This window comes from Aphis gossypii, chromosome X (assembly GCF_020184175.1).
Source record: "Aphis gossypii isolate Hap1 chromosome X, ASM2018417v2, whole genome shotgun sequence".
NCBI classification, from domain to species: Eukaryota; Metazoa; Arthropoda; class Insecta; order Hemiptera; family Aphididae; genus Aphis; species Aphis gossypii.
Window position 1 is genome coordinate 59964353 of NC_065533.1, and position 24100 is coordinate 59988452.

A 24100-nucleotide genomic window follows, 5' to 3' on the forward strand; every position below is an offset into this window, starting at 1 on the left:
AGGAAAATTATTATTTAGATATTGGCCAAACGCGTTCGCCGAATAATCTAATAATCCTTAAATTATATTTTCTACTTAATGGTACAGAAAACAATTTGTAATAAAATAACATAATATTGTGATTTCAATAGATGAATGAAAGCTTAGTTGGTGGTGAGAGGGCTAATACCTTGCAAGTAAAACAAACGTATATTATGTTAGTTCCTACACGAATAATTAACGATGTATTTAAGTTCCTACATGAATAATAAATGAGGTATTTAAATTCTTACACGAATAATTAATTACCTATATATTTAAGTTCCTCGACAGAAATAAAAGTTCTACAACTGTCTTAAAAAATCAAAAATTAATATTTATCCTTAACAATATAAAAAATTATTATAGTTGTGAATATTACATTATTCAATACTTGTAAAAACATTAAAAAAAATATATTTCATATTTTAACTTATAAAAATGTTATAAAAAATAAATATCATGTTAAATTGTACATATTTAACAATATTGATCATGTAGGAATTTACATAGTATTATAATTTTTATATTATATCATTTTTTCAGCTATATAAAAAAATACACATCTAATTAGTAGAAATTAATGTACAATTTTTTTTTAATCTATAACTTTCGTGTACTAACCTTACTATTCTTCAATAAAATAACTTTCATATCTTGAGTTTATAAAAGTAACATAAATATAGAATGTCATAATACTATAACCAATGCATGATGTCTTCGTCACGGGTACACAATATATTTGCATAGAATCGATGATAGATTTTATTTATTTAAATATTAATTTATCGACAAAGTGTTGTTAATTGTTATATATTGCACAAAGTTCTCCAAACTCAGATTTGTCAGTATAACATTAACAACAACAACAAAAATGAGTTTTACTGAATGAGGGTCAGAAGTCTTGTGCAAATTATAGCGTTAATTACACTGAAATTATCGAGAAATAGGTAATTTTAATGACGATAGATTCTCATCTAGTACGATGTGTTTACCGTAGAATCATCTACCAAACCACAACAGTTGCAGACAATCATATTATAAATTTATTTTGTTTAATATAATAGTAATCACTATGCGTAAAGATTTGAATGGATAATTTAACGGAACAGAATATTTTTCATCCCGAAACGTTATATTTGACTGGTTTTAACATAATATTTTATCATTTCATTTCCCGTTTTCAATTTTCTACCGAGATAATAATAAACTGAATTAATAGTCACGAGTGAAAAAACAAATTATACGCACAAAACTTTTTCTATAATTTAGAAATTTATTACACAGTTACACTTACTACGTACTGAACACATATTTGACGTTCCGTTATTAGTCATTATAATTATCATTTGTTATCTACATATTATCGAATCGTGTATAAGTAATACGATACGCCTTGTGTTATTATCAATATCGGACAATTTATGGGAATGTAGAGTTATTGTCAAAATATCAATAGTTAGGTTAAGTTTACCTAAATACTTGAAACAGTAAAATAATAGTAATATTATATTTAAAAGATTGTCTAAATAAAAAATAATAATACTAGCATACTATACATATTATTCGCTTGTAACATTGAAATCTAAAATTGTATCTAAAACCCAATCGATTGCCGGATCGTCAAAAACTGTCTTAATTATATGAATTAGACCATTAAGATAAGATTCTTCTACAATTTTTAACCTATTTTACTTATATACAATTTTTTTACATTTTATTATATTTATGAAAAAAAAATGTAATTTATAGTATACATTTATAAAACTAATTATAGTATGATTGATTATATTTATGAAAAAAAAATAATTTCTTATTAAATAATAAACTTAAAAAAAATGGGGGGTGGGGGGGTAAATGTCCGAGGGGAAATTGTTCGACTACCCAAGAGTTTACACCGAAACAATTAAGTCATAGGTATTTAGTTGTATTATACAGGAAGAGTTTGTGTATCATATTTCAGATATCACCGCAAGTGGATTTGAAACCAATAATTAATCAGTATTAACCTCTGGTTTGGTGACAAAATCTTGTAAAATATGCACGTTTGTATAATAATAAATCCAGAATGACGACCATCACAAATAGACTAATGTCGATTTAAATTTGTGATTAAAATATTATCGTATTGAGCCACTATTTTTAAAACCACTGTCGTGGAACGTATACAGCGATATTTTAATAGATTGTGTAGAAAAGCGTCGGTCGTGTATCCCGATAGTCGAACAGTGCGACCAAAGTCGTTACAAAATTTTTCGGGTCAAGTTGATTCGAAGCCCTCCAATCACCATGACGCAGTACACGATATTATATAAAAAAAAAAAAATAGTCATCACGTAGTAGACTTGTAAAATCTCACCAGGACGACGGACCTAGGTCATTCGAACCCGCGATATCGGTGTAAGTATTATCGAAATCGTAAGATCGTTTCGGTCGTGCATAGGATTCACATCGAATAGGTCCTTGTTTACGAGAATTAATACGCGGGTATACGTAATATATTACGACAATAATAATAATAATAATGACGTTGTGTCGGCGGGCGGAATAATAATATATTATTATCGTCCAGCTACGGGTTTCGTCGCATACGCATATATTAAATTACGTGTTACGTGTTTCAGATTATACTCTGCGGGTCCACCTGCGTTTATCATAATATTATTATTATTGTTATTATTATTTCGCGCTCAATAATAATAATAATAATAACAATAATAACACTGTCAGCGTGGTAACCGGAAAAACAATAATACTCAGCGACGGCGGAGGCGGCGGTTATAATGATGACGATGACGTATATATATATATATATATATTATGTTTTATATTGTTGCGATTTTCCGCGCGCGAAATTTACGGCGGCGGCCTTGGTCGGCGTAGTAATCGGCTTATCATTCATTCACAATCCCGAAACGAGTGAAATCTATATTTCCGGCGGCGGACGCTTAAGCCCCGGCGGGGAGCGCGGCGAGGGATTTCGCGGTCCAACGGAATCTGTGTGCGTGCGTGGGTGTGTGTGTGTGTCCGCGGGGGCGTAGAGAAGTGCGTGTGACTCGTCGAGGTACGGGCGGCTGCGGCGGCGGCGGCGGAGCGATAACGGAGCGAGCGGCGCGGTAGAGCGAAACGGCACGGCGATAAAAGTCCGCCGCTGTAGGGTGTGTACGGCCCCGCGAGAGGACGTGAGTACGGGATGGGGGGGAGCAGAAGACGGGGAAATCGCGACCCCCGGCTAAAAGTATGCGTGTGGGTTGTCCCATAACCCCGCCGCCGGATAAAAGCTCCCGGAGTCGGATGCAACACGCGCGCACGCACGGACACGCTCGCGACGGCATCTCTCGCTGGCTCGCGCGCCCGCGCCAAACCTATCACAGAGAGGCACCTGTTGTAGATCGCTGGCGCGCGCGAATCCGCTACACTCACCCCCCCCGTCGGCGCACGGTTTCCGCCGGTATCGCCCCCCCCCCCCCCCCCCCCCCCGAAAAAACCACCCCGCCGCGTATCGCCGGTAGTGGTCACCAACCCATCGCGCTCGCGACGACCGTCGTCGCGGTGACGTCGTCGGTGTCTCGCTCTCTCGGCTCGCCTCGCGGACGGCGGCACCGTTTCGCCGTTCAGTACGCCACAGGACACCAGAACATCGGCACGTCGTCGCAGAGCACCACCACCGCCGCCAAACGAGCACCGTCCCCCGCCGTCACTCCACGTCCCTGTCCTCGCCTCCTTCTCTCACACACATCCCAAGCACCGGCCGCCGCCGCCGTAATCACTGACTCTGTGATACGATCCAGTCAAAAACACATCGCCACCACCTGCGAACGCGCCTGGAGGCTGCCGCCCGGCGACGTTGAACCATCACACTAACACCGGAGGTAAAAAACACGCGCGATGACTATTTTTTTTTTTCTCAACTTACATTTTTTTTTTCTTTTCATTTTTTTTTCTCCATAACAATATTATACACGTTAATAATTTTATAATACCATTGAAATGATACGTTATGAGTCGACCTCGTTTAATACGGAACACGTGATTATTTTCGAATTACGCGCGGTTTTGAAGCCCGTCAAAGCGTTGTTCGGGCACATTTTTTTTAAATAACGAACAGTAGGTACCATGTACACGATCGACGATAAATTCGTTCTTGTCGTATTTGTTCTTATTATTATTATTATTATTATTAGTAAGTATATGTTATTATTTAACGTGTATAGTGACTAATAATATATTATAGTTGATTAGATTGTGGTGATATTACGACTACTCGAATCGAACAAAAGCAAGCCATGCCAGGTAAAACAAACGAAAAATATAAAATTAAATAATTATTTAACTGTTAGGTATCTGTTAATTTTATCGTGATAGTAATTCTAATCTAAAAGCTTTTAGAATAGTTCTGATCGGTTCAGATAGGTAATAATAAAAATTACGACTTAGGTTCGACTTAAATTTAAAAATATTTTGGTTCGTCCTCAGAAATCAGAGTTCACGTACCTATATGGCTAATGAATTATCATTTATTATTTTACGTATTATAACGCTAACGCGTACATTTAATACATAACAGAGGCACGAAATACGATATAATATCATAAATATAGAATTATAGGATATGAAATACAAGGTTAACAAAAAATTAAAATTCACTATAACGTATTTTTTTGAATAAAAATGAATTTATATACTTATAAATTAAATATTGATATAAAGTCATTGGTTTGTTTACACTAGTTATTTATCGTACTGCATATTTGTGTAAGGAATGTTTCTCTTTTTATATTTTAAGAAGTAAGTTGGGAAATTTTTATGAACATTTAAGATTTTAAATTACTGTGCGTTGAGAGCATTTTACGCAATTTTATTTTTGGCCAGTTTGTGATTTTTCCCCGAAGTCACATCATACAATAAATAATATTTTATCTTTCGAAAATGACCTTGAATTTTTTAATATTATTTATAATTTTTGTTTTTGTAATTTTGAGATGCTTTAAAAACCAATAGGTATTGGACAAATCGATGTTTTACGTGTACCTATAATGGCTATAATCTTCTTTTGTATGCTTCGAGTCATTGCAGAGCCTTGGCATAATAATAGTAACAATAAATTGTCCAATCTTTAATTTCAGATAACTGGACCAAAAAAAAAAACATTCTTTTATCTCAAGTCATTGCTTTTCAAAAACTGCACTGTAGTAGAAGAACTCGTTTAGCGTTATTTTTCTGTTTATAAATAAACCAGGACGTATATATATTTTTTAAATTCAATTTAATTTATTAGATTCTTTGTTAAAGTGTTAAGTAAGCACATTTCCTGTTAAATTTTTCCTTTAGACGATGTAGTGTGTTTTATTAATTTTTAATGAAATATTGTGTTTGCATTAATTCTTTACAGACAAATGTCACGGCAATGCTCTATATTTATATTGAAAGTAAAAAAATCAAATTGTGCAACAAATATAATTCAAACTTTTATTATCTGTCACACTGTAACTTATGTTTTTCTGGCAACTGTTATATTAAATTTCTAAAATATATTACCTTATCGAATTATAATATTTGCATCTACAACCTTATCTCCGGATTATTATTCACCGCATTTTCAGTGAAATCATTCTTCAGCGAATTAACAAGTATCAAATGACAAATACCAATACATTTTAGCCAATTATAATAAACATTGAACTGAAAAACAATTCTTGATTTGAAAAAAAATATACAATAATTTGTAGGTAATTCAAAAAAAGAAAAAAAACTTTTGATAAGGATTTACTTCCATTTTTTTATATCTTAATGTGGTATTTATATAAACAGAGAGTCAAATAACAGAGGTGCCTCGAATACTTATAGTTATTCTCGATAGTATACGTAACTTATAAATTATAATAGCATTTAGTATAAACATATAATTTCACATTTATAATAACAATGAGTATTCCTTGATCTACAAACATTCTTATATGGTTGGAAGCCATTATGATTTTACTAATCTGATGTAACAGAAGAGATCTTTTAAATACGATCTCTACTATAATAATGTATAATACAATACACACGTGTGCTAAAATATATAAATATATTCATATTTTTTCATATTTTTTTGTTTTGTTTGAAATTTATTTCGTTTCGTCATGGAGTATACTTCACTATTTTAGAAAACTTAACTATATCGATTTAGTATTATTTCTTTTTTAAAGTAAAATTTCATTCAAAGTCACCAAACACCGATAGTATTTTCCTATAACGAATTAAAAACATAATGTTCACTTATACGTTTTTCTGAAGCCCCTTATTAACTGTCTGCATCTTGTAAACAAACATTCACCGTGCACAAAACTTTTAGTTACCTACATCATGTTTTTAAAAGTTCTCTAAAAATAAAAAAAATTATGTTCGTAGTTTAAATCTGTTTTTGCATGATATATTAGTTTCTGTATATTTAGGTCACATCATTTTTATTTGTTTATATACATTAGAAACATTTATAGAATGTATAAACTATTTTGTACATATTAAAACTATTTTCCGAGATATATCAGAAAACACAATTTTGGTGTGGTAATTAATAAAAAACAAACAGTAAGGAAAAACTGTGTGACCTAATTTGTGTGCACTAATATTATTTTCGCTGGTCTAACTGTTGTCGGGTTGTCGGTCCAACGCCGGGAGATCTTCCTGGAATGCGCGTACATGATAGTACATCTTAAATTTATTATGTGTACAAAAATTTTCATTTTGACATTATGTAATTGACGTTTTTTGAATTTAAAATTGATTAAAAACAAATAATTTTCTGTTTTTACGTATATAAAATATCATAATTTTCCTTTGTCTATATTCGAGGTTGGTTATTCGGTTATCGATTTGATTTCGCAGGCTACTTCGCATAGTATTGGCTGTTGTGACGCACAGTCGTATTGTTGAAATAGTTACCTTGAAATTTGTTGATATTCATTCATAGTAGCAATGCAGATGACATCTAGAAAAAAAAACGTTAAGAGGGAATGAAATATGGACTATAAAGTAGTGGCCAAGCCATATCTGGGGTGGTTTTCGGCCGGATTTTCTGGCGTTCTTCCAATAACACGCCTTTGAAAAATATGACGTAAATGTGCAAAATTTTGTGGTACTCAATGGTCGTTTGGCAAAAAAAAAAAATATAAACGAATTTAAAATACAAGCGTAGATCGATTAGCCTGCGCTTTGATGAAATATATGAGATGAAAGTACTAGAGATCAAAATAATTAAATATTAAAACATAAAGTTATTTTTAAATCGTATATTTTACTCTATTTCGAAACCCGGAAAGCAGAAAATATTATGCAACGACGTTTTGTTATTTTTACAAAACTTCAAACTTACGGTTACTAATTAAATCTACCATTAACATTCATGTGGTGATAATAAACAATAATTATTGAAATATTAAATGCTAAATGTCTTAAAATACCAAATTCTTGAAAATATTGAAAATAAGTTTTGAAAAAAAAATATGTTTTAATGTGATTAATGTAGGAATATATTTGGGTTTCCAAAATCTTTATAAGTAAAATATTTTATCCCAATGATTTTATAATATTAATTATTTCAAAATATATATGTTTCTGATCTTATGTTTTAAAAATATTCTCATCATATCATTTAAAAGTTTTAAACAAATTATTTTATAAACAAAAACTTTAACTTTAACTGTTATGTGAGTGGGTAAGCACTGTGTCTTGATAATTGAAAATGACTTCGTCAATCAAATATGATAAAATTTTAGTATACTGCAAAATAAGTATCATAGTGAATTATTATATTGACGAGAAAGTATTGATGACGACAGAGAAATACTTGTCTCACGGAAATGAGAAACACGTCGATAGATAATATTCATTCGTGATTCATTCGTAAACAGGGATTTTAAATTTTTGCTGAAATACATGTATTTAAACACTTGATTATTTGACAAGATACATATTAAATTATTTAATAAAATATAAATAGGTACTATAAATATTTCAACACATAATTCATACGTTCATAAATAAAGGCTGAAGTATTTAGTCAAACTTCACGAAAGCTAATAAAACTTACATTTCACAAAACCTAAAATGTATGATCTATACAGTATAGTTAATAATCTATCATGATATATTTTATTCTATGATAATGGTATGAATTCATTTTTTTTATTAGAATTAATCGATTAAGGAAATGATTGATCGATTGAAGAATGGGTAGCTTTGATAAAATATAATTTCTGAATAAGACGGGTTGTCATAGTTAAAAAAAAATTGACCAAAATATAAATCAAAACAGAATCAATAGTCAGAATTAATTAATAATACTCATCAAACATGGATTTTTAAGGGGAGGCTTGCGTATTTTTATAGTTGCTAAATATCCGTACATTTTCTCACTACGATTACTGATTTCATGTTGATTGTTATTAATGTACGTATAATATTATATTATATTATATCACTTTATACTGAGCCAGTTTTACGGCGGAATAGTGCTTGTCAACGTTTTTGGGTCCTGGGCACGGTATATCGCAAAACTCGTCAGGTAGTTGACATTTTCCCTTTTAATCGCAGTGTATTAGATATTCGGTCAGAATAGCATTATGCTTAACGGTTAGCGTTACACACAGCAATGTGGACACGTAGAGGATGATTTATTCTGTATGAGGCGTGTTTCCGACGGTCCGCGTGTGATCCGTCAACGACCACAACATCCGATCCTTGATCTAGGAAAAACAAAAACTATGTTAAACTTGAGCTAGAATAATATAAAAACGATGACAATATGATTTATAAAAATATTTTGTCTGGATATAGACATCTAAAATAAATGATATTAAGTTGGTAGGTAGGTATGTGGTGGCTGCCTACCATAAAAATGAGTTAGATATTTTAATAAAATAACATTATCTGATCTTATTTACAACAATGTATTTACACATCACAGTTCACAGTAAAAAAATTTTATTACTATCCAACTGTAAGATAACAATATTTACAGTTGCTATAATTCAGCAGTAGTTATTATGCAGTTGTTGTTTATTACAATTTTATTAATATGTTTGAAACATTCTTCGAAGTAATATAAGTTTAAAAAAACATAAATATACAGGTATTATAATATGACTTATGTTATTGTGTGAGTTTAATTTAAAAAGAACCAAACTACTTTGAATACTTTTTTCTGCAGATCAAAAACCAAACGTAATCGCAAAGAAACTGAGGTTGAGGGAGGATATTATACAAGTTAGTTGTTACTGATGGATTAAGTTGTTTTTAATAACATCGTAACTTATTAATACATATTTTTAATAAATATATAGGTATATATTTGACGAAATCATATACATTACATTATATTGTATTTTCAGTTTTGGTACTTATTTTTTATTGCTTATATCTGAATTTAAATTTGAACACTTACTAATTACTAACTATGTGTATAAATGTTACGAAGTTAAATCTTTGTTGGTTAAAATATTACCATATGAAATATATCACATAATATTATGAATACATACCATTATAATTAACATAACCCAAGAATATCATATAATTTTTTAAACAACTTACTTTGAAAAATACGTTGAGCTTTCTATTTGAACAACACAAATGATTATTTTTAAATGATTTTAATAGAACGTTAAAAAAACATTTCCAATTAATTTTTGTTATTATTCAATATTCATACACTTATAATTTTAATCAAACAAAATATGTGTTCATAAAATAATAAAACCATTGTTTTATTTTTAATCGTTATAGTATACAAAAGTTCTTTTCTTTGAGCTGTATCTACACTTACTTGCACATTCTGTTAATTTATTAAAAACTTCCTTTTTTCTATACAAATGATTAGAATGGTTTTGTTTAAATTCGTTCAAGACAAAACGTTGAAATATTTATTAAAGATAAATATTTTCCATTATACACCTACGTATATTTAATATAAAATATTAATTACTCGAACGTGCGTTTGACATTTAATTATTATCAATTTATCATTTATCATAAATATAATAATAATATTTGCATTTAATTCGGAAGTATGGGAAATTAGCTATTTTATAATTTGAGCTTTTGAAACGTTTAACTTTAACAGCTGGTTCAAAAAAAAAAATGCTGTTTTATATTTGACCTTTGGTGGTAATTTGTAAATGAACTGTTTTATTTTTTTACACGATTTGTTTTATATTTAAAACGTATTTTTATAAGCAATTTTCTTTCGTAGAAGAGTTTAATATATAATTGTATGTTTTTTTGATTTTGAAAAGTTTATTATTTGATCATTTATTTTTTATATCAGGTTTACACTAAAAACTTTCTCTTCAAATACATTAAAACTTGATTAAATTATGTCGTTATATGAGAGCCATAATAACTATACTTTAAATCTCAACTTTTTTAATTTTTTAGATGTCTATTTTTCGAGGTTTATAATGATACAACTTTATTTATTGAATCAGTCTCGACCATTTCAATATATACAAAATAATAATAATAAAAAGATAAATCCGAAATCTCTTAACTAAATAAATTAAAAGAAAAATTTGTTTTAAATAAGCTAGTTTTTTTATGTACTAACATGAGTGTATAATGTATGAGAAACAATTTGAATTAACAGAATAAAAATATCGTATTTAAATAAATATATATGTATAAAAAATGTGTCAGTTTTTATACTATTGATATTAATGTAATAAATAAACAATATGACGATAATATCGTGTTTATTTATAATGAAATCCATCAATATATGTACCTATTGTAGAAATTAAACACTGAAAAATAAAAATTATTAATTATTATTAATGTATTATTTTTTTATTTGTGCCTATTAAAAATAAATGTATGTAAAACAAAACGTTTAAATTTATATCATTTTTATCACAAAACATAATCTATATTTACACTATTCAAATCTGGTTAAAACAGATAATTAGTAATACATGTGATATGCATCGATTTAATTGTGAATGCCAATATACAACTATAAATAATTATAATGATTAACAAAAACCAAAAACATTTTTCACACCTACGTCCTACACACACTATCTATTATTCGCTATACATAGGTATTTATTATTATGTTTAGTTTAAATTAATATTGATAGTCATCTACATTTTTTTTTTTTACTGTTTTATGAAAACAAATTTACTTACACTATGTGTAAACATTGATTAAAAAGTCTTCACAATAAAAAGTTCACAACAGGCTAAATATAGGCATATACCGATTACCGTAAATAATCTTGCCTTAATATTTTCAATGGCATTTTATATTATTGCATACTACATCGATATAGGAAGATCACAATATTATTATAAATTATAGCTAAATTTCGAGAGTCGAATAAATCCAAGAAAAAATGTACATAAAGTGTAATACAAGCGTGAGCGCTTGAAAAAATGCATAAAGAATTGGGTCCCTCGTGCGTGCTTCAAGCGCAAGACAGTTTTGTGTTATTATAAATTTGAATAATAAATCATCGCGTACGAAATTTGGAAATATGATCCTTATAGAAGCTCGATTTACTATATTTTACGTGCTTATAATATACCTACACATAGTGTTTCTTTCATTTTTCAAACATACGTAAGAGTTTACGTACATATACGTACCTACACAAACACATATGACATACTATCTATAGATACAAAATGTGTAAAAAAAATATCAATACTCGACAAATTTCCAGATATTTTACAGTAGGCATACTTAATCATATTAGACGCTCATTTGGATAAGGTCAACACGCATAACATTTTTGTAAATTATAATTACACCGAGCAACACTAAATAACTGTACTATGAATTGCTTGGTTTTAATAAAACAACATAATATATTATGCAGTGTGATTATTTTAACGGTAAATAATACGAGTCGCCTTTTACCAAAAAATACAACATTTTACGAATAGGTAGTACTTTTTGAATGGTGACATAGTCCCTAAAATGGTTAGAAAATATATATTTTTTTTTATTATACGTTTAAATTAGAACTTGAAGTGTCTGTGAAAAAAATTTAAACCTACATACTTATTTTGGTATTTATAGAAAGCTGTAAGACCATTTATTACGAAAATCATGCGTTAAATATAATAAATAGTATAAACAATGTATTAAAAAAAAAAGTTAAGAATTTTCAAGATAACGCGCGCGTGATTACTGTTGAAATAAACAACCTGTATTTATCGTATTATATTTTAATACTGTTGAACGGTATACAGTCAATTTTATCGCATTTACACATTAGTTACATAATTAATATGTTGCTGTAAATTTAAAAAATGTATAAACTTATCCAAACTGGTCTATTTTTTAAAATTATAATTTTTAATATATCATTAAGAGCCAAAAGAAAAACCAGAAAAGTCACTCTGATGTGTGGTAGAATATGTGAGTATAGTATCTCATCGTTAAGTAGGTTACTGTGTAGACATTGTGTTAAACTTGTATTCATTGCTTATGTAAAAATATTATGAACGTAGACCATTTGTCAAGTTATAGTTTAAAATATATTTTATAATTAATATTAGTAATATTATTATTTATTTTTTTTTTTTTTTATTATTATTATTGAGTAAAGACCATTGGGTGTACATATTATAATATGTTTAGTTATAATATATTTTAATTTTATTGTTAAATTTATTATTTTAGGCTGAAAGTGGGGATAAATTTAATGATATTTATGATTAACCAAGGGTTAGTTATTAAGTATATATAGTATACTGACTATACTAGCAGTTTAAATATAAGTAAATCCAGAAGGTTAAGCTATTTTTTTTTTTTTTTTACAAAATCAAATTACATCTTTTATATTATTTAGTAATTATTATTATGATTATTTTATGAAATAGGTATTATTAGTTTTATTAACTTACAAGTAAATATTGACGTACCGTAAAATGGCTTAAATTTGTTCATGATTTAAACAGCTTAAAATTAATTTAAATTTATGTTTTATAGACTATAAATAGTTTTATTTAATTTCTAATTAAAATACTTATGAGGAATATGGTATTTAATTTTAAAACCATATATTGTACATATTAAAATTTCAAATATTATTAATTTTTAAATTTATAATTTTACGTGAGTTTTACGAAGTTTTAACTTTTGTAAAAAGTTAAACATAAACCCTTATATATGTAAAAAAAAAAAATAGTGTTATTTTCTATATTTTCCTAATATTTTAGTATGAATTACTATAATAATGAGACTTGCGTTACATTTTTTAGGTTTCTGACTTCAAAAAAAATGTAATTATACAAACATAATACCATATTACGAGTATGTACATCACAGAATTAAAGCATACAAAACGAAATAGATAATATTTTGAACAAAGAGTACGTTCGACCACTCACATAGGTATTTGAAATAATGTACACATAGTATTATAAAAACGTATTGTACCAACGGATTTATATTCTACTATCATACGTGTCATTGCAAGCTTAATAGAGTATTTGAAATATTTATATAAAATTACCATTGACAATGCAAGAAGTTTTGAAAAAGTTCAAAATTTGTTTTCAATATATTAGTACAAGTATAATATTATAATAGTGGAACTTTTGCATTTTATTTATTCCATCCCAAATACATGATAAAATATGTGCACATATATTCGATATATTCACTGGGCATTATACGTATATATGGGAAAATATCATATTATTATCATATGAGTGCTCATCTTTTTTTTTTATCTAATAACCGAAAAATTATTCATATCTAAGTAAATGCATCTGTCGTAAACCGTAAATCATCATAAACCTAGATGTAACGGACAAAATCACCAGAAAAAAAAAGTGCAACATATATGTAATAATATATTACACATGATTACAAATAATCATGTACACCGCCATTTTTTAAATTTAATAATTTATTTATTAAAATAATATATTTTTTTTTTTTTATGTTCACTAAAACACTATTTATTTTTTCTAAGTACTTGGATATTTTTATGCCATTATTAATGATTGTTATGTGTCGATATAAACTTCATTTTTTACGAGTATCATCCTTTTACTGTAAATCGTTAAACTGATTATATTTTTCTAAATATTGATGCATATAAATTGAAATTTGAATGAGGAATTTCTAAAATATTATAGGTTCTGTACTAAAGATAATTAGGTTAAGATGATTGAATCAAATATGTTGAAGCTTTTGTGATTTAAATATTATTATAATTAATTGTTATGTTATTAAATATTGTTAGGTATATTAACATTTTATGTGTGTAAAAATTGTCCAAGATAATAAGCATTAGGTAATAGACTGCATAAAATTCTAATTTAAATTTTAAGTATCATCATTATTGTCTATATAATTAACAACTCAAAAACTACTAGTTCAAAATTATATTTAAATACATTTGCAAAAATCCACGTAATTAACTATTTACGGAAAGAGTAATAATTTTTATTTAAAGAAAAACTGATGTTTCACGATAAATTCTTAAAATGGCATAACAATTTATTCTAATAGACTAAGTATTTGAAAATATGATATTTTAGTAAATCTCAAAATGTTTCACTTATTGAGTAAATCCATTATTTTTTCAGAATAAAATAGTAGGGCGTGTTTGGCAAATTCAACATGTATACAAGGCAATCTAAAATTGACTCAGTTCCTCGTAAACTAAAATTGTATCAATAAAAAAAAATCCAAAACATAGAGAAACTTTGTAGTTCCTAATAATAAATTATTGACAAGAATTTTGAATATTTGAAATTCATATTAATTTTATGTTTTATGAAAATTATTTAAAATCCATCCGATACTTAGAAATATTATTTGGCATATGAATGCAAACTTGACAATTTTTTTATTTACCATATTTACGTATTCATTAAAATAGTTATCAAAAGTAACGCAAAATAGCAATTATTTTTAAGTGTTATTTATTTTCTATAAACAATCATATCTGTTATTTAAATAATTTTTAAGTTGATGGATATTATATTTTATCAAATTTACATAGAGTACTGGGTATCTCTTTTTTATCGAACAACACTTGCTATTTAAAAATCTATACTACTTCTTTTGAAAATATTTTATTAATATGATATTAAACATTTTATTTTGTTGAAATAAAATAACATTAAAAAAAAAAATTCTATTGTTATAATTCTTTAAGGTTTTACTATTTCGAATGACAATATATGGGTATTTCATGTTCTGAAGCAGTATACTTTTGGGAGTATTTTGATACATCAAAATTGAAATTTGAATGATTTAAAATGATTTAAAGTTTAAATGGGAGAAGTGGTAAGGTTCATCATTTAAAAAGTAAAAAACTGCAAAAAAAAATTTAATGATGAAAAATTTTTAAAAACACATTTGAAAATTTTTTTTTCTAAAAATTATGTAAGAATAGTATTTTCAAAAATTGTAATAGATTTTGAAATAAAGATTATTGTTTGTTAAAATAATAACTGCTGTATATGAAAAAAAAACAATATCGTGTTGTATTTAACACTTTATAGTACATACAGTAATTTAACTCATGTGTCTATTGTCGAGATAATAGGATTTTTTTTTGAAACCTTTTGACTCATCCACAACCATAATACCAATTTTTAAATGTTTTTAATTAATTATAATGTCGATAAATAATTAAATACACTGGTATAATATTATAATAGACACAAACAAAAACGTTTCAACCTTTTTAAATTGAAATTGAAATTTTACGTATTTGATAGGTATATTATTATATCAAATTGTTGTTGTTTCGGTCTATATACAGATTAGGTTATATGTAATAATAGTGTTGAAATGTTTCAAATAAACAACGCCTTTATTTAAAATCCACCTCTACGGGCTCAACAAAATTGTTCAAACTTAAAGATGGATCCTTTAGGCTTATTGAAACATATTACATATTTAGGAGTAACTTGAAAAACAAATATAAATGATTCTACTCCGGATCTGCGAGGTATGCAATATAAGTGTAGTTTATCGCCGTTATAATATCATGATTTAATGTTATTGGAAATATTTATTTAATTACTTCGAATGAATTTAGTTAGTAAACAATTATTTAACCTTTGTGGTATTATGTTCGATCAAGTTTTAATATTTGAAATAAAATATTATTTAACAACACAGTGATTAAACTTGTACGCAACTTAATTAAATACATAATTCAATAAGTATTTATAAAATGAAGTATTCCCCATCTGGGTCCATTGGTTTAACTAAATGATTTTTTTTTTTTAAATTTATTTATTTATTTACTTTTTTTTTTTTGTTAATTTATCTATACATTTTTAAAATTAAAAACATAATTGAATAAATTTGGACAATTTTAAATAGTACACCGTTAACTTATAAAACCGATGAATGATGATATCGAATATTGGTGGGTAGGTAGGTTCAAAACTTATGAAAGAAAATCAAGCATAATATTTACATTTAAAGCCAACAGTTATAGTTGTTTACCAAATAAAAAAAATACAAAAGGCAAGATGATATTCCACATATTATTATTAACTGACAATTTGAACATGCATACTAAAATTAGAGAAAAAAATAATAATTGATGATATTACTGTATTTGAAATGTATTTTTGATTTTGATTTTGTTTATATTCCTATAAATACTAATATTAATTATAACTAACAAGTTTATTAGACACTTGAATTATTCTATAATAACTTAATTTAATCGAAATAGATATTTAACTATAGCTTAGTAATAATCGAATTATAGTACTCTATTTTTAAGTATTAATACATAAATTTAAGTTTTTATTTTACTCATTAGTCATTAAGAACCAAAAATATAACTATATTAATATATTATATAACAACAATTGTTTCTTGAGTACTAGTTGGAAGCTAGAATGCAGAAATGTTATAAAAAATATTAATATGTTGTATAAACTGTAAACATCAAACACTTCTTATAAAAAAAGAGTAACGTTGATTTAAAAATCATTACCATACCTAATTTACAATAATATGCGGTTATTTGGTTTAAAAATATATTAATATGGTTTGGTCTAAATTGGTTTTTAAACCTTTATGTTTGGCATAATATGTCAAATTGGAAATTCTTCTTTTTCTTTTCAATCATTAAATTCTACAATTAATTTTATTAAAATAAATATATTAATTAGTTTTTTTTTTTTTAATTTTACCTATTATTTATTAATAAAAAAAGCTATTACAATTTACAACTTTATGATCCGCCAATTATTATTGCTGTGATAGTGTTATTATATTGATAAGTAAAGTGTTGATAAGATGATAATCTGTCTTTGAACGCTTGTCAAATAAAGTAATTTACAATATATATTTTTATTTTTATTATTTGTTTGATAGAAGAGACTGTGTACTTTGAGATTAGGGATATAGTTCACATCTTTGAGGAATTTATCATTAGTGGTCCTTAGTGTAAATTATCTGATTGGTTAGGAACAATTTCCTCAACTGTATAAACAAAGCTTTAATGAAATGCTCTCTTGCGTAATTAATTTATTCGATGTTCTATAGCTCACAATGAAATTTAAACGTGCTTTCGTCGATTTAATTTTAAACGTTAAAGAATACACCAATGAAGGGGCAGATTTAGGTATATGGTAGCCTGTGCTGTATGCATTGTGAGGGTTCCTTATACATAAACAAGAATACATATTATTTTACTTATTAAAATATCACAGAATTGTAGGGGCCCCTGGGTTGCAGCCCACTCAGTCCTCCCCTAAAACCGGCCCTGCACCAATGTGCTTGTATTTTTGAGCTTTGTCGATATTAAAGGTAAAGATTTGTTTTTATTTTTTTAAATGTAATTTAAAAGCATCTCTAGAGGACGTTATTGTTAATTGCATACAGTTTATTCTGTAGAACAAACTTAAACTATTAACAGATATTATACTTACATTATCGTTTTTCATATTTAAAATTTTTAGATTTATTTAAACTATTCATACTATAACTTTTAATTCTACTATAAGATCTGTGAACACAGTTTAACTGTGTGTTAGAATCATCAGCTAATAACTTAATGACAATAATAAAATCATTTTTTTATTTAATTTATACAATGTTCTAAGAACATATTAGTTCAATCTCCAGTATTATTATTAATACAAAAACAATTTTTTTTAAAGAACTATCTGAAAAAAATATAAAATGTTAATTTATTATTTCTTGAGTAGAGTAGTCGATGGACTGATAAATGCTTTAAATGTGAACAGTATTTTTACTAGTACTGAAACACTCGAAGAAATAAATCATGGAACCTCCACGTACCGAGCCTTTATTCATCTTTAAGAGTCGTGATTTTTGGCGAATTCTCACATAACTTAAAATACATAAAGTGTGTAAGTAACGATAGTAAACATTAATGATAGTGTCCAATTACATGGTTTTTAAATAAACCATAACTACAGCACTAAAAAGTTTACCAATAACCTTCGAAAAAAGATTAATTTAATTAATATACCTATTACCTATATTTGGATTTATGTAGATATTTATACTCGCAACACAGACTTAAATAGTTAAGGAACAAAAAAAGTATTTAATTTCATTACCTACCGTATTTTACACACATAAAATTATGTTACATATTAAGCTTGATCGAAACAAAAACAAAAAAAATGATCAAATTCATTTAGATACTCAAAACAAATGAGTTGTAATAGTTTAAATTATTTACTTTTAAAACTGTACAAAGTTATTTACGTTTATTATTGCACATTAATACATTTCTGCAGTTATCTTATAATGCATTTCATTGCATCAAATATTATGCAAGATAAAAAGAAACGCGTGTTGGTTAATGCCATTCAAAAAAAAATAAATAAAAAAAACATATTTGGTATAAACATTGATAGTAAATGATTCAATAACAACTGTTGAACATACCACAGGTGCTTAATAATAATTATTTCAAAGAGAAAATTTATGTATAGGTTTTATTGATTGTAAAGAAGAATTTATTTCAAATCAATAACGAGTTAACTCCCTCGTTTCAATCACTACCTAAAGATATTATTATTTAGAAATGCACAGAGCGTATTATCAATGTACTATTATATCATTTATTACTAATTTTCTATTGCAAAATGACCTTGATACATTTAAAATTTAATTAAATGTATATTAATTTAATTATACAAATATTTAAATATTTAATTTACATTACAACAAACTACAGTAATAGTATTCTTTAATTACTGTAAATAAGTTGGAAATAATTTAAAATCCAGTATAGATTTTTTTAAATTGATATTTTATTAGAGTTTTATTATTTTCGTAGAATATGAAAAGTCTTCTTTTATTAGCTAAAAGTAATCAAATTCAGTTACTCAATCAATTAGTAAGTCTAGTTAAAAATTCCAAGAATGGTCCTTTTGAAAAAATACTACTACTATTAAAAATTAATTTTGTAAACATAAGGGTTATACATTTGTATTATCGGGATTTAAAGATATTAGATGGCGAGATTATTGCCTTTCCCAAAATCCCCCAATGCTTGTTCAAATGTTTTTATCTTTGTTTATAAATTTAAATTATTGTGAAACAATAAACTTAAACAAACAAAGTCGGCAAGTGGGTACCGCTCTGCTGTACATTAGGGGTGGGGTGGACCTCGGACTAGGGTAGATTAAATTTGAATGCAATGATAGGTATCATTGAATACGAAAAACGATTCTGAACGGAGATGATTTGTCAGTCTAGAATATATTATAATTAAATATTGTCATATATTCTATTTTGAAACAAATATTCCGATTTCATAAAAATTTAAAGCTCAAACGCTCAAAACATTTTTCCTCTAATGACGCTTATATTTTCTATATAGCTTTTTGAAGGAAAACTTATGGAAAACTTAGTGTTGAATTTTTTAACGTTAGATATAAATACAAACAATTTTATGAATTTTGAACTACAAAATAATTTGCAAATATTCATGATTTTGACGAATTTTTGTCAAAATTTGAACTTCAAATGCTAATAAAAAAAATTTGTGCCTATGTATTCTTATAATTTTTTAATCACTATAAGAATAACATATGAGGAACTTTGTATAAAATTTACAAGTATTTTGATAGGGCCAAAAAAATTTTATCGACACTTTTCAGAAAAATTGAAAATTTCAGTTGTCTATAAATAGCTCAAAAAAATCAAAAATCGTTTGAGGCTAAACCGTTATTTAACGCGGTTTCGTAAAAACTTAAATTTCAAACACTCATAAAATTTTTTTGTCTGAATCCGGTAGAGTTTTTTTTACAGATATTTGAAGAAAAATGTATGGAGAACCTTGTACCAAATTTTCAAAACTTAGTTATAAAAGGAAAAAAATTTATGATTTTTCAACTTCAAAATTACTTGCAAATTTTCGCGTTTTCGACAGATTTCGTAAACATTTGAACTATAAACGCTTATAAAAAAAAATTGTGACTAACGATTTTTAATTTATTTTAGCTACAATAAAAACAACTCATAAGGAACCTTGTATTAAATTTTCAAAACTTTTTGGTCATCCAACAATTTTTTATCGACACTTTAAAAAAAATTTCTCAAAAAAATCGAAAATTTTAGTGGTCTATAAATAACTCAAAAAAAGTCAAATTTTTTTGAAAATTTAACTATATACAGATACCATTGACATTGACATTTGGTGAAAATTTCAAGTATGTTCAGAGATTAGTTTTTGAATTACAACCATAAAAAAAAATCGATTTGGTCGAAAACTGGTTTTTGGTTTTGCGTAAAAATTGCCGTTTTTCCGTCATTTTTTTTTTTGTTTTTCTCGATTTTTTTGAAAACTGTTGGAAAATGTTAACTTTTTACCTCTAAAATGCACCAAGGATATTCACTTTTACATCGGAAACCACCCCCATAGTTTGACATTTGAGCATTATTTCGACTAGTTATGCATACATAACTACTACATATTATACTAGTTATAACTTATAACACACATCATTGTAAAATCAATACATACATCACTTCGTTCAGAATCTAAAAAGTCAAGATATAAATTATTATTCCTAATTTTCGATAATAAAGAATTACTTGTGTTAATACAGATTTTCAATACTTTCGATAATTCAAAGTAGGAAAAAAATGTCAAATTGAACGATGAAGGTAAATAGTGCCTAATAGAGAGTTTTGAATTTTAAAAATTGAATACTGAACTATGAAAAAATTAGATATGAATTTTTAATGTTAATCGTGAATAACAATTTATTTAGTACTGTTAATAATAATTGTGTGTTTTTTATTGAAAGAAATACTTTGAATACATATGGATTATTTACGAAAAATGATATACTGGTTTTAATTAATTAAATACATAGGTTGTTGGGAGTTCACTAACATTATTATATTAGTAAATCCATTTTGACCCAATATACTAAGTATATTATGTTAATATACCTAACTATGTTTAAATATTAATTTTTATCATAAATATAAGGTTTTGTTTTATTTTTTTATTTATTCTGTTAAAAATACTCAATAAAGAAACATTTTACGTTCAAAATAATTTAGTGACATTTTAATTAACTTAATTAATTTAATACTTAATTATATCTAATTCATTACCTACCTAACCTATCGTTAAAATATGTTAAATTTAAACTTCAAATTCCTATATATAAAATTCATTGTATCTTTGCAGTTGCTTGCAAGTTTTTTAAACATAATAATCTCTGTCGTATGTATTTATCATACGTAGTATAAAAAAAAAAATCTTGAAAAACAAACATTAAAACAATATACTTTAAATAAAATATACTTCTTATTAATATATTAAGTATCAAGTATCTAATGAAAAAACGACGACCATAGTTATTTACTTTTTTATTATTATGTTAAATATAGATTAACGTAAAATACGTTTTAAAAATGCTTAGCGAAATCTAAATTATTTTTTTTAATTAAATATTTAAAATATATATATATAAAAATAAAACTTTATCATCATTTCAATACCTATCTTCTTAGTTCTTTGGTATACCAACTCTACTGCACATTTTTTCTTTTAGAACTTTCGAACACTTAGAGAAATATTTATAAATTATTTAATATAATAGAAAATAGTATAACGCTTAATCTTATAAATTCCAATTAATTTTTACTTAAAGTATTCGCTTTAATAAAATTCAAGAAATTCATCTAATTGCAAAATTTCCTGCTTTTGTGGTATTAGTGAAAAGGTTAAAAGTTTATGTGCTATTTGGTACATAGAGTATTATTTTTAATACCAATGGAAATGATGGCTAAATGAACGTTTGAACAAGTATAGGTTCTAAGAAAATATGTTAAATCGTTAAGTTATACAAAGAGAAACATTAAGGTGTCTTATTATTATTATTATTATTATTATAAAATACATTAAAGCTTGTCGAGTCGGACTTTGTAAATAGTTAAATATTGTTTGCATTGTTATGCGTACTATTGTGCTAATTTTTTTTATTACGAGCGTCATCGAAAATAATACTCTATGATATTATAATATATTTGACTAGTTTTAATTAATTAAACAGTATGAAAAGAACAACACATTATTTATTGGATATTGTTTGAAGAGATGAGCTACAATAATGAATACGAAAGTTTATTCATACTTTAATATGCATTTGTAATACAAATTAGTTAACAAAAATAATACAAGTAGGTATTCAGGACTCAAGTATTCAAATTCAAATTGTATTAATTGAGAAACAGATACTTCAAAGTTAAGTCCCTGTGTCTAACATGACTATGTAATATGTACATATTATGTATACATAATAATATGTACATTTATACAATGTTTTAATTTGTTTTAGAATATAATTATATTTAAATTTGAATAAGTCTGACGAATAAAGTAAATAGAAATACTATAATAATATCAATGAAAATATCACATGCCCTGCTATTAAGTAGTTTAAGAGCTTTTTAAAAATATCATCACAATTTATTGTCTTATTATAGGGTTAATTTTACTTTACAATTATTTGACGATTGAAGAAAAATCATGTTATTTCACATTCTCTTGAAGAACGTTTTCATCGAAAATAATTACTAGACCGAACCACAGACTTATTAATCAAACAAAGTAAGAAGTATCACGATAATGAGAAACCTAAAATTTTTCTTCTAATGTATTATTATGATTACGATCGCTGTAACTTATTGATTTTTATATTATTTTTAAAATAGTGTCTACGCAGTACTGTTAGCAAAATAATGGTCTATAATTAAAAAATCTAAGAAGATATTAGTGTACTGTTTTTTCTACATATTTCTTTCTCTGAACTATGCATACAATATAGAAAATTTTCGTTCAGCAAAACCTACTTTTTGTTGATAGCTTTAATGTTAGTGTGGATTGATCTTTTAACAAAATTAAAGTTGGGAACCTTATCAAATTGTTTACGTTAGTTATTTTAAGATATTTCAGTTTTAATGCTAGTTATGAGTAAAATGTATAAAATTTAAAATTTCTCATAACAAACAATACAGTTAAAATATCGTAATACAGCAATATAAATTCATAGATAATATATATAACTTAAAGTTTGATAATAGGTCAATTCACTCTTATACTAGCAATACAAAAAAAAAGTTTGTTCTGTTGAACTCAAAGTTGTTAACGTTGAACAGGTCAGAGAGAACAAAGTAATAATGTGCTAACATCCCTGCTAGGAAGTTGTACTTCTTAATATTTATTGTAAGATTAAACATAGGGTGAACTGTGCTTACTTGGCTCGCAGTAATTTTAGAAAGTAAGACTGTAAAATATATTCTTATAATTTTAAATAAAAATGTTTTATAGATAACGTCAGATACATTTTCTTTTTTTTAAATAGTGTATAACAAGAATATTAAAGCTGTGTGAAAAAAATTCTCATAACTTAGGTTGCAAAAAAAAAAAAAAAATATATATATATATTATATTCAAAAACAGATATATAAAATATATGCCACTAGATCTGTGTCGAAATATCATAATGAATTATCTTTATAATTTCAGATTCACGGAACAGCTAACAAATACAAAAATATGTATTTTAAATACTATTCTAGTTACATTTTTTATAA

The 24100-nt window shown here is 26.4% G+C and overlaps 1 protein-coding gene across 2 annotated transcripts in view; it reads left to right on the plus strand.

Moving 5' to 3' along the window:
- The first annotated feature begins 3591 nt into the window (after window positions 1–3591).
- LOC126551905 (uncharacterized) overlaps window positions 3592–24100 on the plus strand; it is a 40297-nt gene continuing 19788 nt past the window's right edge. Inside the window, exon 1 of one of the 2 annotated variants that reach the window (XM_050206286.1) lies at window positions 3592–3890. The gene's annotated coding sequence lies outside the window, so the exon portion shown is untranslated. The remainder of the gene's footprint in view (window positions 3891–24100) is intronic. The other variant, XM_050206287.1, reaches the window with a different exon arrangement.